Below are 17,500 nucleotides of genomic sequence, written 5' to 3'. Positions count from 1 at the left end.
CAACTGGTCTCCATAAGGCACTGGAAGAGTTGGAAGACCCACGCCTATATGGCTGAGGACTGAGAAACGCGAAGTAGGATATGATGAATGGAGAATTATTGATTTAAAAGCTCAAGATAGACACGACTGGTGAAATCTAATCGAGGCCCCTTTGCGTCAATAGGCGTAGGAGGAGATGATGATGATGATGATGATGATGATGGCGAAAAATTGTCAGTTTGAAATTAGTTACGCCAGGACTTTATTTCCTTTTTATATGAATTTAAGGAAAGATTGATCATTTAAGGTATGGATAAAACAACAATTGATAACCTGTTATAGAATATAATCCCAAAAATCATTGACTGGTATTACAATAAGATATACAATTTCCTCTTAAATGTTCTATATTAAATGCCTAAATCATAAAGCATCGTTTAGTCGGCACTTTTGTATAAATTTCTCTTAAACCAATAAATAGTATTAGGAATTTTTTGTTAGAAATTACAAAGAAGCCTAACGTACTTTTCAAAGTATTTTGCTAAATTAAAAACACAACCCCTGCCAATTTCCCAATTCTGAGAGAGAGAGAGAGAGAGAGAGAGAGAGAGAGAGAGAGAGAGAATGTTGAGCTAAATACCATAATGACTTAATGACACTTTCCGCTAATGCCATTAGATTTCCTTTCGCACGTAAGCCTTTAAATGGTGCCACGAGTGTCGCTGCTGAACCAGGTCATGAAGATTAGGTTTCTGCGTCATAGTACGAGATGGCATAAGTCAAATCCTTACGAGATTTCGTTGTCTTTGACATGCTGAAGTAGCCTTGCTTATGACTTAACTGGAATTATGCGACTGCAAAATTTGATCTCCTCTCTTGCTCGTCGTTAACCTCATTTCTCGTTCTATGCTTACAAAATATTCACACACTCACACACACACACACACACACACACACATATATATATATATATATATATATATATATATGTATATATATATACACCCACACAGACATATATACATACACACACACACACACACACATATATATATATATATATATATATATATATATATATATATATATATATACATATATGTGTGTGTTTATGTATATGGTCACGTCAAGATCTCTCTGTCCCTCGGGTATAGGGAGAGGGAGTAGTAATACTCTGGTGAGAGAAGGTGCGTGTGCGTGTGTGTGCATATCTATCTAGATATTTAGTCATCAGTACTGACGGGTCACGTACACTATGTATATATATATATATACATATATATATATATATATATATATATATATATATATATATATATATATATGTATATATATATATATATACGAGAGAGAGAGAGAGAATAAACAAATGGTCTGTCCCACACTTTTATATCTAGTGTTCTTTATTCTACCTTTCCTTCTAAACCAAGATCCAGACCTTTCTAGCTCGGCAAATGTTGCATTCTAATCAATCCTAATTAATCTCCTTTATTTTCGGTATTGTCACGATAATCTACGCATGCTTATACGAAAGCACATCACAATAATGCTATTGATGTGAGGTGGTCTTCCAAAACTTCGAGATATGAATATGACATTTGGATGAATTCACACACCCTAGTTTCCAAAAGTTTTCTTTCCTGAAAATTGATTACTTTATCCGTTTCACTTTCTTTTATATGAGTAGAAAACTGATAAAAAAAATAGAAACAAATGTTACTAATAAACCGTATACTTCCGTGTAAAAAACTCACACAAGTGTATTGACTAAACGTCCCAAACTTTTTTTGCACTAATCATATTCTGTTTATATAGAATCTGTAATCCATTCTACTGATAACTAGAGTTTAGCGTTAAAAGGTAGCTCATGAATGGCAGCGTCAAGGTAGGGTGATAATGCCCTATAGACTGACCATACATCCATATGATCAGTGCTCAAGCCCTCACTCCACCCAAACTAGGACCAGGAAGGGCCAGACAATGCCAACTGATGGCACAGCAGGTAGACCTGTATGCGCCCTCAAATCCGCCGCTCTTTAGCTCACAAGAATGATGAGGTTACAGACACATCAAGAAACTATCGAGTTTAAGAGGGACTCATGGGAGATGAGTCCGTCTCAAACTCGAACGCCAGCTAGGGACGTCACAATCCGGCGATATATGAAAAAAAATTAGTAATGTTATTTCTTACTGTCTCATACTTTTATGTTCAATATCTTCAGCAAAACTTGAGCTATATAATTAACTACTGTAGAAAAGCCCAAATCTCCGAGTTAAGTCTTCCCAGGTTCATTTGCTTCCATCTTTCTCCCCCAGAACATCATAAACCTTTCATTTCATTATTTTCGTCAAAAGGAAAAAAAATATTCTTGGTAAACCCGATTTTCTATCGTTCAGTTTTTTCTGAAGCTTTTTATTTTATTTTTCTTTCGCTCATATCTATTTCAAATTTCCAAAGGGACAATTAAAGTATAGGTTCAAGCTTCATTCTGAATTTCTTGAGGTCCAATGGGGTAATTAGGAAAGATAAGAACTGGCAAGAAGAAGATGAAGAAGAAATAATAGTAGAATTCGAAGAACCAGAGAAAGGAAGAAAATGAAGAGCAAACCTAGTTACAGGTTCACAAATGACTGCAACTGAGATTTGTGAAAGAAATGGATCAGTATCTCAGCAGTAAGAGAGGAAAACAATCTACTGTATAGAAGGAAGCAATATTACAAGAAAAAAAAGGATGAGTAGTAGGTCAATTGTTATGATGACCTACAAGCCCAAGGGATCCAACACTTACAACAGCCTAACGAGGAAAGGAAATATGGGAATAGCAGACAAACATATAAGCAATGAATAAGAAATATAGAATAATCCAAGATCAGTAACAATATTAGAGTAGAACATTCATAGATAAACTATAAAACTATAAACTTATTCAGCAGAAAGATTTTTACAAAAAGTCTGGACATCTGCAGCTCCACCGATTCAACGCCCATATTAGGAAGATCATTTCACAATCCGACCACAGCTGGAATAAAATACTAGGATACTATGTATTGTCGATCTTTATGATGCTGTTAGAAATAACTGCAAACCTAGTACTACGTACAGGATGGCACAGTCTGGGAAGATCTGAATGAAATGGACGATCTGAATTATGAAAAATTTTATGCAATATAAATAAAGAACTAACTGAACGAAGGTGCCAGAGATTAATATTCAGGTCAGGAATATGGAATTTATAGACAGCAAGTTTCTATCCATTAAAAGGTCGGCAGCCGAAGACCAGACAGAAGAAGAATATTCGCAAGAAGACAGAATGAAAGAATAAAAAAAATTCTAAGAATACAGTAATCACCGAAAATCTTAAAAGAATTTCTTAATAAGCCATTTTTCGTGCAACTGAAGAAGAAACATACCGAATGCGTTTCTCAAACGTAAATTTGCAATCAAGAATCACTCCTAGATTGGAAAATGAGTTGCACGTAGTTAAAGACACATCGTCAATGCAAGGATTTGGATATTGAGGAGCCACTGTCCCCGACCTATCACACTAATACTTCAAGTTTTATTAAGGTTCAACTTCACGCCCCATAATTTACATTATGCACTAATTTTAATTAAATCTCTATTAAGTAACTAAGTAACTCCAGATCTATTTTCAGGAGATTAAATAGATGCAAAGAGAGTAGCATCATCTGCATATGCAACGAGTCTATTTTCTAGGGCAAACCACATATGAAAAGTAATAGGCCAAGAACGCTACCCTGAAGTACACTTCCTATTACATTTCTATGCTCACTATGGTGTCCATCAACAAATCATTTTAATTAATTACTTTATAATTCAATAATGATGTTAAGAAAAAACCCAACGGCCCACATTTGTTCAAGTTTGAAAACAAGGACCTCATGATGAATACAGTTAAATGCAGCACTAAAACTAGACTGAAGCACTCAGAGTGCAAACCTCGGCTTTGACCGTCCAAAATTTAATTATTTCCAGCTCTTTACATAACAGTTTAAAATCCCTGCAAGTTATATCACTTTACGATTTTTATTGTGGCCGTATGGTTAATGACCAGAATTTTACCTCTTGCTTGACCTTGACTTTGGACTCGACCTTAACATGTATTAATTGGCGTGGATTTTCATACACTCAAATATGAACCAAGTTTGAAGTCTCTGTGACAACGATGTAAAAACTTAGGGCTGATTACTTGAATTGGACATTTTGCTTGACCGTGACCTTGACCCTTGGCCTTGACCTTCCAAAGTTTAATAATTTCTTTTTACACAATAGATAATCCATGCACGTTTCCTTCCTATACGATTAAAATTATGGCCAGAAAGCTGTTCATGGATAAACAAACACACACATATAAACAAACACACAAACAGGGGCGAAAACATAACTTCCTGACCACAATCAATTTTTGTAGAGCGTTGGAAGTTGTACGAAAGGCATCATATGCTCCAAGGCCTTCGCGAAAGCCAAACTGCAAATTAGGGAACATATGATTATCGTCAGTAAATATATTTAAACGTTATGCCTAAAGAATTTAGATAATATGGGAGTTATGGAAATTGAGCGGCAATCAACGGGCTAGAGCTACCGAAAACAGCACGCACAAAATGTGTGTGTATATATGTATATATATATATATATATATATATATATATATATATATATATATATATATATATATATATATATATATAGAAAATCTAGGTTTGATACAACCAAGCTTCTAAAAGATGAGCACAGTAAAACATTTGCAATTGTATTTAAGAATCGATTTGCAGCCTTAAAGACTTTAAGAGAAGAAGAGCAGACAATTAACGAAGAATGGTGTGATGTTGAGAACATATATCAGTCAGCTGGTACGGAAGATTTGGGACATGGTGTTACAAGGAGAAAGCCATGGATATCAAATGATACTTGGGATGCTATAAAAAGGAGACAAAGACAGAAAATGATTGTTGAAAGTTTCCTAGGAAGTAATGAAAATTACAAAGTAAAAAAATGCAAAGTAGTCCAGTATTGATAGTGTGGTCAAAAGAAAAGTCATGAATAACTGGAGAGAATATTTAGACTGAAAAGCAGACGAGGCTGACAAAGCTATAAATTCAGGGAGTGGCTATGGTGTAAGAATTACTCATAGAAATATTGATGAAATCTCTACTGGGGCAAAAAAGAAGCATATACCCATCAAAAAGAGAGATAGATCAGTTATAACAACAGCAGATGAAGAGAGGCAACGTTGGATGGAACAATTTAGTGAGGGCGTGAATAGGAGTTACGAGGGAAATAATTTGATTGATATACCTGAAGCTGAGGAAGACCTTGATGTGCCCACGAACGAAGTTAGTATGAAAAGCCCCTGGATACGATGGAATAACTGCTGAGATGATTTTGGCCGAAAATAAAGTGACTCCTAGAATACCTACAAGATTATTTTGAAGAATGTGGCATGAAGAGGCTAAACCTGATGAATGGGAGTCGGGAGTGTTGGTGAAAATGTCAAAAAAGGAGATCTGACTGACTGCAATAATTACAGAGGCATCACACTTACGTCGGTAGTCATGAGAACACATAATATGCTCATTCTAAAGAGAATACAGAGAAAGATTGACGAAGGCTGAGATGAACAAGCAGGATTTTGAAAAGGTAGAAGTTGTACCTACCATATTTTCGTTTCAAGACATGTTGTACAGCAATGCGTAGAATATAGAAAGACACTTTTGATGGCATTTGTGGACTATATAAAAGCCTTTGATAGTGTGCACAGACCAATTTTGTGGAGAGTCCTACATTATTATGGAGTTCCTCTTAAATATGTAAATATGATTAAGTCTGTTCATGAGCATAGCAAGTGCAAAGTTAATGTTAATGAAGTCCTTTCAAATGAATTTCCAGTAAACAGTGCACTCCAAGGGATGGCAGAGAAGGATTGGACTGGATTGGTAACAGAAAATTATCGGACCTGGAGTATGCTGATGACGCTCTCCTTCTTAGCAAAACGCCACAAGACTTGCAAAGCTTGCTTACCAGAATGCAAGAAATATCACATTAGGGTGGGCTCAGGATATACAGAAGAAAACCAGAGATGATGAGAATGGAATATGCAATGCAAAATGAGTTATCATTGGAAGGAGAAAGGATTAATGAGGTGGAATCATCTAAATATTTAGGGACTCTGATCTGTAATACAGGGTTTTTAGAATTGGTGATTAATGAAAGACTGAAGCAAGCAAATCAGACAATGGCTAGGTTAAGTAAGATTTGGAAATCAAATCACCTGAAATTACATAAAAATCAGGCTATATATCACTTTAGTGTCATGAGTCGTGGTATGGCAATGACACAATATCCAACAGATTTTTTTTAGATTTGAGAGCAAAACCCTCAGAAGAATATTGGGAATTAAATACCAGGACAGGATTAGAAATGAAACTAAAAGAGAGATTACTCAAGTGCCATAATTGGAGGAGATCATGGTGAGGGGTAGATGTATATGGTTTAGGCATGCTCTTCGTACTCAACAAGAGAGATAAGTTCACCATACTTTCAACTGGGCTCACGAGGCACTAGAAGAGTTGGAAGACCCATGCCTACATGGCTGACGAATATGAAGCGTGAAGTAGGAGATGCTGAATGGGGAAGTATTGAATTGAAAGCTCAGGATAGACAAGACTAGCGAAATCTAACTGAGGCCCTTGGCGTCAATAGGCGTAGGGGATGATATATATATATATATATATATATATACATATATATATATATATATATATATATATATATATATATATATAAAGAGAGAGAGAGAGAGAGAGAGAGAGAGAGAGAGAGAGAGAAACACACATATACATACGTGTATATATATATATATATATATATATATATATATATATATATATATATATATACATATAGATATATGTATATATATATATATATATATATATATATTTATATATCGTGAAATAACTTATATATATATATATATATATATATATATATATATATATATATATATATATATATCGTGAAATAACTTTTATCATATCAAACCCTATTTGTGACACTTTTTTGAATGTGAATAAACGAGTTATACATAATACTTAAATAAGAACATTCATGAATGAGTAACAGCCAACTTAGAGAATAAGCAAGTGTAAGAATAGCGATGACACCTTTTGCCCAAATAAGCTTGAGCAAAAAGGTGGGGTTCGAGGCTGTGGGTTTTGTGAAAGTGACGCAATTGACATTCTCGTATGATTCGGTCTGTAGCGAACGCGGCGATGGATGTTCAAGAATCCGTCCCGTTCTTTTCGAATTCATTTCCGTGACGATGATTTAAATAGTTCCATTATGGTGTGTTTAACGTGGTTACTCAGCCTAGTATCCTGGTGTTGTGCGTTTAACCTTGAAAGTCTTTTAAAAGACAGAGTGGGAGTTGTTAACTTTGATGTGATAGATGATAATAACTACATATAATAAACATTTTCTTGTTTTTTATGAGCTACTCACTTTTTAAGGAAATGGTATCTTTTTATTGTTTACATAAGAAAGATTTATTTCAACGATGTTACTGTTCTTGAAATATTTTATTTTAATTGTTCATTACTTCTCTTGTAGTTTACTCATTTCCTTTCCTCACTAGGCTATTTTTTCCTGTTGGAACCCTTGGGCTTATAGCGTCTTGCTTTTTCAACTAGGGATTTAGCTTAGCCAATAATAATAATAATAATAATAATAATAATAATAATAATTAAGGAAAATTCTCCCAATATTGGCATTGAGGAGCGAAGTAAGAAGGCTAGCACTGTCATCACTGATAACGACACCTACTTTATATCGTGATAATCATGATAACAATGACCACTGTACGAATAACATTTATAAGCACCATCGGAAGCTGATTACACATGCCTCCCCCCCAGAAAAAAAAAACAATAGTAGGTCTAGCGGTATCTTTCTGAATGCATCCAAGAGAATAAAAATGAAGAACCAGATAGCGAAGGAACATGTTACCATAGTAAACAATGAGCTACCGAATGAATAGACATTAAAAGAAGTGCGTAGAAGTACGAAGTGCAGATAATGACCTTCCTTCACAATGGCTGCACCTCCAGAGCACCGTAATATGAGACCTGCGCCAGAACAAGAACAACAAGGACATGGTCCTCGTAGAGGACATACCTCCGCCAAGGTGAACTTGACCTTCACGTGACCTTGACCTTCAGGTGACCTTGACCTTCACGTGACCTTGACCTTCACGTGACCTTGACCTTCAAGTGACCTGCTTGACTTTTGACCTTCAAGTGATCTTTGTTCATTTGCCACTGATACTTAATATGACATTGATATAATGCACCAATATGACCTTGACCTTTGACCTTTATAAATTTGAACATCACCCATGGGTTGCGCCTGGACTAGGACTTCCCTGTTGGCTTATGCAAAAGTCAGTGCTTTATTTCTGTCTCTTGATATGGCCACTTATGTCATAGTGACACCAGTGACCCCTGTGACCTTGACCTTGGGGTGACCTTGACCAAAATTTAATCAGTTCTTCCATACACATTGGGGAACTACTTGGCCAAGTTTGAAGTGATTCCGTGTAGAAATGTGGCCTCTACGTTGTCCACAGACAGACAGACAAACAGAGAAACAAACAAACAAACAAACAAACAAACAAACAAACCGAACCGAAAACATAACCTCCTGGCGGAGGTAATTATTCTCATTCGTAGGATGAGAAACATGTTATGATTATGTGTCACGGTTCATATGCGTGTCTAACAGTGCGTAACTGAATTAAAATTAAAAGGCTTGACTTCTAAGGTGTTTGTTGACAGAGGAAGCTAATAATAATAATAATAATAATAATAATAATAATAATAATAATAATAATAATAATAATAATAATAGTAGCAATAATAATAATAATAAATTATTTAAATAACAATAATAATAATCACTCTTATATAATAAAGATAAAGTGTTTGGTTTTATATATATATATATATATATATATATATATATATATATATATATATATATATATATATATATATATATATATGCATATATATACATATATATATACATATATACATATATATATATGTATATATATGTAAATATATATATATATATATATATATATATATATATACACACACATATATATATATATATATATATATATATATATATATACACAGTATATATATAATCTTTCCGGTCAAGCTATGCTATCCCCGTCCCTCGGGAAAGGGGAGAAAAGTTGTCATATCCTGGTGTGAGGTTGTGTGCGGATATGTATCTAGAAGTTAACCATCATTTTTGACCGGTCATGTACACTAGTACTAATAATGATAATAATAATAGCAACAACAACAACAATACCAACGACAACAACAACAACAACAATAATAATAATAATAATAATAATAATAATAATAATAATAATAATAATAATAATAATAATAAAGCAGGGAATTCTGTTCATACGATTAGCCTCCTTAATTTTAAATCATTTCATGGCTAACATACTTTTCTAAGACTCTATAACCGGACTTCTACAAATGAATTGGAACACTTTGCAAATTTCAAGATATTTTCTATCCAGCCCGCCATATTTCAAAATCATAATCCTTAATAAAAACGACACTAAAATGTATCGCTACCAAATACTTAGCAAATTCTTTATGCATCAATAAATGTAGCAAATGATAAATTGTATAGCAGATCTGTGAAGTTTACTTATTCTTTATCAATTAAAAAATAAGCAATGTTATCAGTTATTGCACTTATCAATGAGATGGAAGCAAATATAATTTCGGGTACTTTCTGTAATGTATAAGTAAATACGAGATAACTTTGAATATTCTAATTCATACACAAAATACGGAAATAAAAACATCAAAACAGGAAGCTGAAATAGAGTAATTTTACCTTTTTTTTTTTTTGTTTACACAGCTGTTAACCAACCCTAAACATCTTGATATTCTTAGAAACTTCGACGCCCAGGAGAAATGTAGTAAAGTGGATATATTAAAAGGTAAATTTAATTCTTTTTCACAAGTGAAGTTTAAATTTGTTTAATCTTCCTTGTTTTGAATATTGTCTCCTGTCTGATCTTCATAGCTAATACAAAAATATTACCACTGTAGCAAATCTAAGGAAATTAGCAGTAGACAGGGAGTCATTGCACAGGATAATTTCATTACTATTCCTGGTATGACCCACAAGAAAATCAAAACGAGGCAGGGAGAGTAATCATAAAGGCCCAATTAACCTTAGGCCTACTTCTGTAACGACTTCTGCTCCAGCTACAGTGACAACGACTGAAATCAGTCAATGTCAGTCACCGTCATTCAAATAGCATTTTGTGCCACCCGTTGAGATACTACGACCAGACAGTACTACATTGGATCCTTCTCTCTGGTTACGGTTCTTTCTCTTTGCCTACACATACGCCGAATAGTCTGGCCTATTCTTTACAGATTCTCCTCTGTCCTCGTACACCTGACAGCACTGAGATTACTAAACAGTTCTTCTTTGCTCAATGGGTTAACTACTGCACCGTATTTGTTCAGTGGCTACTTTAATCTTGGTAAGGGTAGAAGAGACTCTTTAGCTATGGTAAGCAGCTTTTCTAGAACACTCCAAAATCAAACCATTGTTCTTTAGTCTTGGGTAGTGTCATAGCCTCTGTATCATGGTCTTCCACTGTCTTGGGTTAGAGTTCTCTTGCTTAAGGGTACACTCAGGCACACTATTCTATCTGATTAACTTTTTCTCTTGTTTTGTTAAAGTTTTGATAGTTTGTATAGGAAATATTTATTTTAATGTTGTTACTCTTCTTAAAATATTTTATTTTTCCTTGTTTCCTTTCCTCACTGGGCTATTTTCACTGTTGGGGTCCCTGGGTTTATAGTATTCTGCTTTTCAAACTAGGGTTGTAGCTTAGCAAGTAATAATAATAATAATAATAATAATAATAATGATAATAATAATAATAATAATAATAACCTTGATAAGTTGTCATAATATTTACTGATCTCTCCATGTTTGGAAAGGAAAATGATCTCTCTCTCTCTCTCTCTCTCTCTCTCTCTCTCTCTCTCTCTCTCTCTCTCTCTCTCTCTCATAAATATATATATATATATATATATATATATATAATATCTATATATAATATATATATATATATATATATATATAATATCTATATATAATATATATATATATATATATATATATATATATATATATATATATATATATATATATGTATGTATGCGTGTGTGTGTATGTGGCTCCCCAAAAAGAATAGAAAATGCTCAATATCATCTCATACTCGGTGGATGAACCTTTGCAAAGAAAACATCTGCAGCAATATATATATATATATATATATATATATATATATATATATATATATATATACCTACACACACAAACATACACACACATATATATATATACATAATTTGTATGTGTATACATATAAGATATATATATATATATATATATATATATATATATATATACATATATAGATATGTATATATACATAGCCTATATATACATATATATACATACACACATATACATATATATATGTATATATGTATGTATATATAAACATATATATATACATACATATACACACACACACACACATATATATATATATATATATATATATATATATAGATATATATATATATATACCTACACACAAACACACACACATATTATATACATAATATATATATATATGTATATATATATATATATATATATATATATATATATATATGTGTGTGTATGTGTATATTTTTGTATGTGTATACATATAGGATATATATGTCTATATATATATGTATATATACATAGCCTATATATACATATATACATACACATATACATATATATATATGTATATATGTATGTATATATACATATATATATATATACATACATACATACATATATATATATATATATATATATATATATATATATATATAGAGAGAGAGAGAGAGAGAGAGAGAGAGAGAGAGAGAGAGAGAGAGAGAGAGAGAGAGAGAGAGAGAGAGAGAGAGAGAGAGAATATTCTGAAATAATGAACAAAATTTTCATTTTATTTTCTGAAGTAAGACCCAAGAGAGACTTTTTTATTCAATTCCCTTGCAATGCCCTCATGCAATAAGAACGAACTGGTTTGTAGATTACATTATCATGAAGGCTTCATAGCAAATACAGAAATATTACTGCTGCAGCATTTCTTAGGAAATTAGAAGTAGACAGAGTGCCATTGCATAGGATAATATCATTACTAATTCTGATTTGACCCACAAGAAAATCAGAATGAGGCAGAGAGAGTATTGCTCAAGGCACAATTAACCCTAGGCCCTACTACTGTAACGACTTCTGGTCCTGTTACGGTGGTTTGTAAGTATTAATAGCATAAGAGATTACATAAGAGAACTTAACACTTACGAAGCAATGATGGTAGTGAAGACAATGACAAATGATAGAAGCAGGAATGAAAAGGATAATAATAGTGAGTGTAATGAAGCAAATGTTTAGCTCTAAAGAATTAAGAAAATTTAGAAGCAATGACATAAAATTAGAGAAATTAGAAACACCAGCCAAAGAAGTTGCCCGATATACTAGACAGGCTTTGGAAGCTAAAAGTAAAATTATGCAAGGTGTGCTGTCTGTGTAGGATGCAACTAATGATAATGAACTGTCTGCAGATTGCAGCACTTTGCACCTACACATCTAGTAGTATGCCCACATTCATAGTGTTGTGGAAAGAGCAACGAGGAACCAGGGATACAGTGACAACCCCTGAATAACTTGTGCAAACGAAGGGCAGCCTACTAGAGAAAGTTAGCTTCCACCTACCACAGTTCGACCCGCATCTGGCATCTGACCTTGAAATCACCGGTTATGAAGACCTGTATTCAGGGTACGTGTAACGATGGCGTGCGTTTGTATTCTGTTGTTTCGGGGATAGGGCGAGTATCGGTGATTATGTGAGTGGCACACTAAATACACTGGTTTTGAATCCATCAGGACTAAAAATAAAGTTAGACAAGAATGTTGCAGATAAGATGAAAGCTGTTGCCCCCGAGTTAAGCATATAAATTGCACATCTATAAAACACGTTGACAAATGTAATAAAAACATGCAGTGTATATCTGTGTAGTAAAACATCAGAAGATCTACATGAATGGAAAATAAGGAGAGAAAAATGACTTGCTACCATATTAACATTACGTACATCAGTTGTCTATTGTTGTACTGTACTAATTTCTTCAGAAACAATTAATAACAACATTAATAATAAAATTAGCAATCATGGTAATAAGAGGAATGATAATTATTATCATTATGAAGCTTTCGCATGTCAATTCTTAATTCATGATCAGCTGCAAACATTCCTGTTTTATATTAAAATATAGTTTCATTAAATATAAATATAGACAAAGGTGTGCAGTAAAAAGTATTTTTGTATGCTCTTTTATTTCACCTGACGATGTTATATTCAATATGGCTATTTGTTAATATAGCTGTTATTATTGTTAACATACCCTTTTCTTGCTCAATCCCATTCTCATCCAGGTTATAGGAATACAGTTGGTAGACCCCATTCCTTTCTCAACTATAATAGATTTAGCTCTTCAGAGTCTATCAATTACTAAGTACGAAATTCATAGAAAAGGTCGACAGAGACGCAAGAGGATCTAATCAAGAAGACAATAAATAGCATTATTATTATCTACCATAAGTGCATTACGATATTAGTCAAATATCTTGGAATACAACAATTTCTTCCCCCTTGCTTATCCTGTGTCCCTTTAACACAAGCGAGTCTTGCTCTGTGAGTGATTCCTACTCTAAAAGCACGTCTTTTGCTATTTCGATTATTAGTGGTAGTAGTAGTAGGCTGGTCAGGGCACCAGCCACCCGTTGAAATACTACCACTAGAGAGTTATGGGGTCTTTTGATTGGCCAGGCAGTACTACATTGGATCTTTCTCTCTAGTTACGGTTCATTTTCCCTTTGCCTACATATTCACACACCGAATAGTGTGGCCTATTCATTACATATTCTCCTCTGTCCTCATACACCTGACAACACTGAGATTACCAAACAATTCTTCTTACTGCACTGTAATTGTTCAGTGGCCAGTTTCCATTTTGTAAGGGTAGAAGAGACTCTTTAGCTGTGGTAAGCAGCTCTTCTAGGAGAAGGACACTCCAAAATCAAAACATTGTTCTCTAATCTTGGGTAGTGCCTTAGCCTCTGTACCATGGTCTTCCACTGTCTTGGGTTAGAGTTCTCTTGCTTGAGGGTACACTCGGGCACACTGTTCTATCTTATATCTTATTTCTCTTCCACTTGTTTTGTTAAAGTTTTTATAGTTTATAAAGTGATATCTATTTTAATATTGTTGCTCTTCTTAAAATATTCTATATTTCCTTGTTTCCTTTCCTCACTGAGCTATTTTCCCTGTTGGAGCCCCTGGGCTTATAGCATCCTGCTTTTCCAACTAGGGTTGTAGCTTAGCAAGTAATAATAATAATAATAATAATAATAATAATAATTGGAAATGCAGGATGCTATAAGCCCAAAAGCTCCAACATGGAAAAATGGTCCAGCGAGGAAAGGAAATAAGGAAACAAACAAACAACAAGAGAAGTAATGAACAATCAAAATAAAATACTTCAAGAACAGTAACAACATTAAAATATATCTTTCCTACACAGTATAAACTATAAAATACCCTCAAGCACAACAACTCTATCTCAAGACAGTGGAAGGCCATGTTACAGAGGCTATGGCACTACCCAAGACTAGAGAACAATGGTTTGATTTTGGAGTGTCCTTCACCTAGAAGAGCTGCTTACAGTAGCTGAAGAGTCTCTTCTACCCTTGCCAAGAGGAAAGTAGCCACTGAACAATTACTGCGCAGTAGTTAAACCCTTAAGCAAAGAATTGTTTGGTAATCTCAGTGTTGTCAGGTATATGTGGCCAGAGGAGAATATGAAAGAATAGGCCAGACTGTTCGGTGTAAGTGTAGGCAAAGAAACAAAAGCCGTAACTATAGAGAGGGATCCAATGTAGTACTGTATGCAGAGTTAAAGGACCCAATAACTCTCTTGCGGTATTGTCTTAGCGTTAGCCAACCCACTATCTACATGTATGTCTTGCTCTAGATAAGTGAATCTTGTTAAATAAGTGTATTTCAGTCTATAAGTAAGAACAGTTCTAAGCTTAGATCTGTTCTAAAGAATACGCTTTAGCTCCATGGATCTGCTCTGTCAGTGGATCTAGCTCTAAACGGGTCCTACCCACATCTACCCCTACACTGTGCAAGCCAACAGGTGACCGGGCGCCGCCGAATTTAATTGATGCTAGTGAATGTATCTTTGCTGCTACCCACTTCTCTCCTTTTATGTACAAGGCATCCAACACTATTGGACATGCTGTCCACCTCACCCCCTACTCCCCCCCCTCTCTCTCTCTCTCTCTCTCTCTCTCTCTCTCTCTCTCTCTCTCTCTCTCTCTCTCTCTCATAATTGTTGATGAGAAATAATCCTAAGGTATTTTTTACTAAAATATTACTGAGGAACTTTAAATGTGTAAGAGAGAAGGAAAATGTTTCATATTAGCGGAAAATGTGTCATAGTATTTAGAGAGAGAGAGAGAGAGAGAGAGAGAGAGAGAGAGAGAGAGAGAGAGAGAGAGAGAGTACGAATATTAAAATCACAGAGAATTTCACTTGCTTCTGTCCAAAACCATGATTTATCGACGATTTTTTTCCGCGACTAAAAAGGTAGTCCGTCGATTGCAGATTCGAATGAGTGCCAGTAAACAGACACCTCACCATGCGAACTTTTCTTATTCGTCCTTTTCTGAAGGATTTAAAGAAGGAAGTTAGCTCCAGTAGCGTCCTTCTATCCCATAAATGCTCTGGAGAGAATTGGTAGGATTTATATCTACATTTATTTATAGGCTGTTAGTAAATGACAACAAACATTAAAGTATATAAAGCTTGCGGGAAAAATGAAAAAAAGGACCTACATCAATATGTTAAGAATTGCTGCTTTAAAAACTAGCGGTTTATACCTTCTATATTTATTTTGAATATCTAAAATTAACGTAAAATCCGGTTGTGCAAATGTACTAACCACAGCTAAGTTCTACGAATAACGGTTTGTTTCATATTGCTGAATTTGATGATCGCAGTGGTGATAACGCCGCCTCTAATGATGCAACCACATCGAGAGTCAGTTCTGAGTCTTCAGAGCCTTTAGATGACCTCTGATTTTGGTTTAATAACCGATAACAAATTAAGAAATTTAAAGATGTGGTTTGAAATTTTTTTTTTTAGACAATAATATAAGTTTTTTTTTTCTTAAAAAAATAGCATTAATAAATGAAAAATACAATAAAAAGAAGTGTGAAACTATGGTTATGCCAAGACTGCTAAATACCACTTGTGAGGCACAAATTAGGTAAACACAATGATCATTATGATGAGAAGTGTCAGCTACTACAACTCCCAGATTTGTTTAAATAACTGTACCGGGTTGATGATGATATAGTAATATGAGTGTTGCAAGATAGAGAAGAAAAAAAAAAGAAGGGAGAGGATTAAATTACTTCGGGCTTCAGGGAATAAAATCAATTGATTTACGATCAATAAAGCTCTTGAACTCATCAGATGTCATGGCATTTCCAAGGTGAGGCAAGGGACCTGGGGGCGGCATGCCCTACCCATAGGCGTTGATAAGGGAAAGTATAAGTCTGTAAACAGTAAATAGGCCAATGGCTAAGCAGTAAGTATGAGGAATGCTTATGGAAAACTTCAGGCGACACAAATGTCTCGAATAAATTTCTGATTACGTCCTGGTTAAATTCTCTCTCTCTCTCTCTCTCTCTCTCTCTCTCTCTCTCTCTCTCTCTCTCTCTCTCTCACACACACATACACATACACACATATATATATATATCATATATATACATATATATATATATATATATATATATATATATATATATATATATATATTTATATATATATATATATATATATATATATATATATATATATATATATATATATATATATATATATATATATATATATATATGTGTGTGAGTGTGTGTGTGTGTGCGTGTTTAAAGCACAGGGAGATTCATCAGCCTAAATCTAACTATGTATATTATTAGCTTATTATTTATGGATAAAATCATCATAAACAGGAAACTGACAATCAAATAATCAAATAATAATGAGAAAAACAAAACAAATGGCAACGCATCAGTCACGGGCGAAGTTACCCGCTCTACTTCCCAACGTTCGCTCGATTGAGCTAAGATCTTTTTGTGTGAGAGACTGTGCCCAGCTGCTGTTCAAGACGAGATTGAATTAAAAGTCTCCCTCTCTCCCTGTCTCTCTTTCTCTCTCTCCACCCACTCACCCCACTT

General features: G+C 34.1%; 1 protein-coding gene across 3 annotated transcripts in view; it reads right to left on the bottom strand.

The window, feature by feature from the left end:
- Positions 1-17,500, bottom strand: part of LOC137653575 (uncharacterized) — a 343,186-nt gene that overhangs the window by 164,118 nt on the left and 161,568 nt on the right. The gene's annotated exons all lie outside the window — the stretch shown is intronic.

Source organism: Palaemon carinicauda, chromosome 1 (genome assembly GCF_036898095.1).
Source record: "Palaemon carinicauda isolate YSFRI2023 chromosome 1, ASM3689809v2, whole genome shotgun sequence".
In the NCBI taxonomy this organism is placed as follows: domain Eukaryota; kingdom Metazoa; phylum Arthropoda; class Malacostraca; order Decapoda; family Palaemonidae; genus Palaemon; species Palaemon carinicauda.
This window is presented reverse-complemented; position numbering and strand designations above follow the sequence as displayed.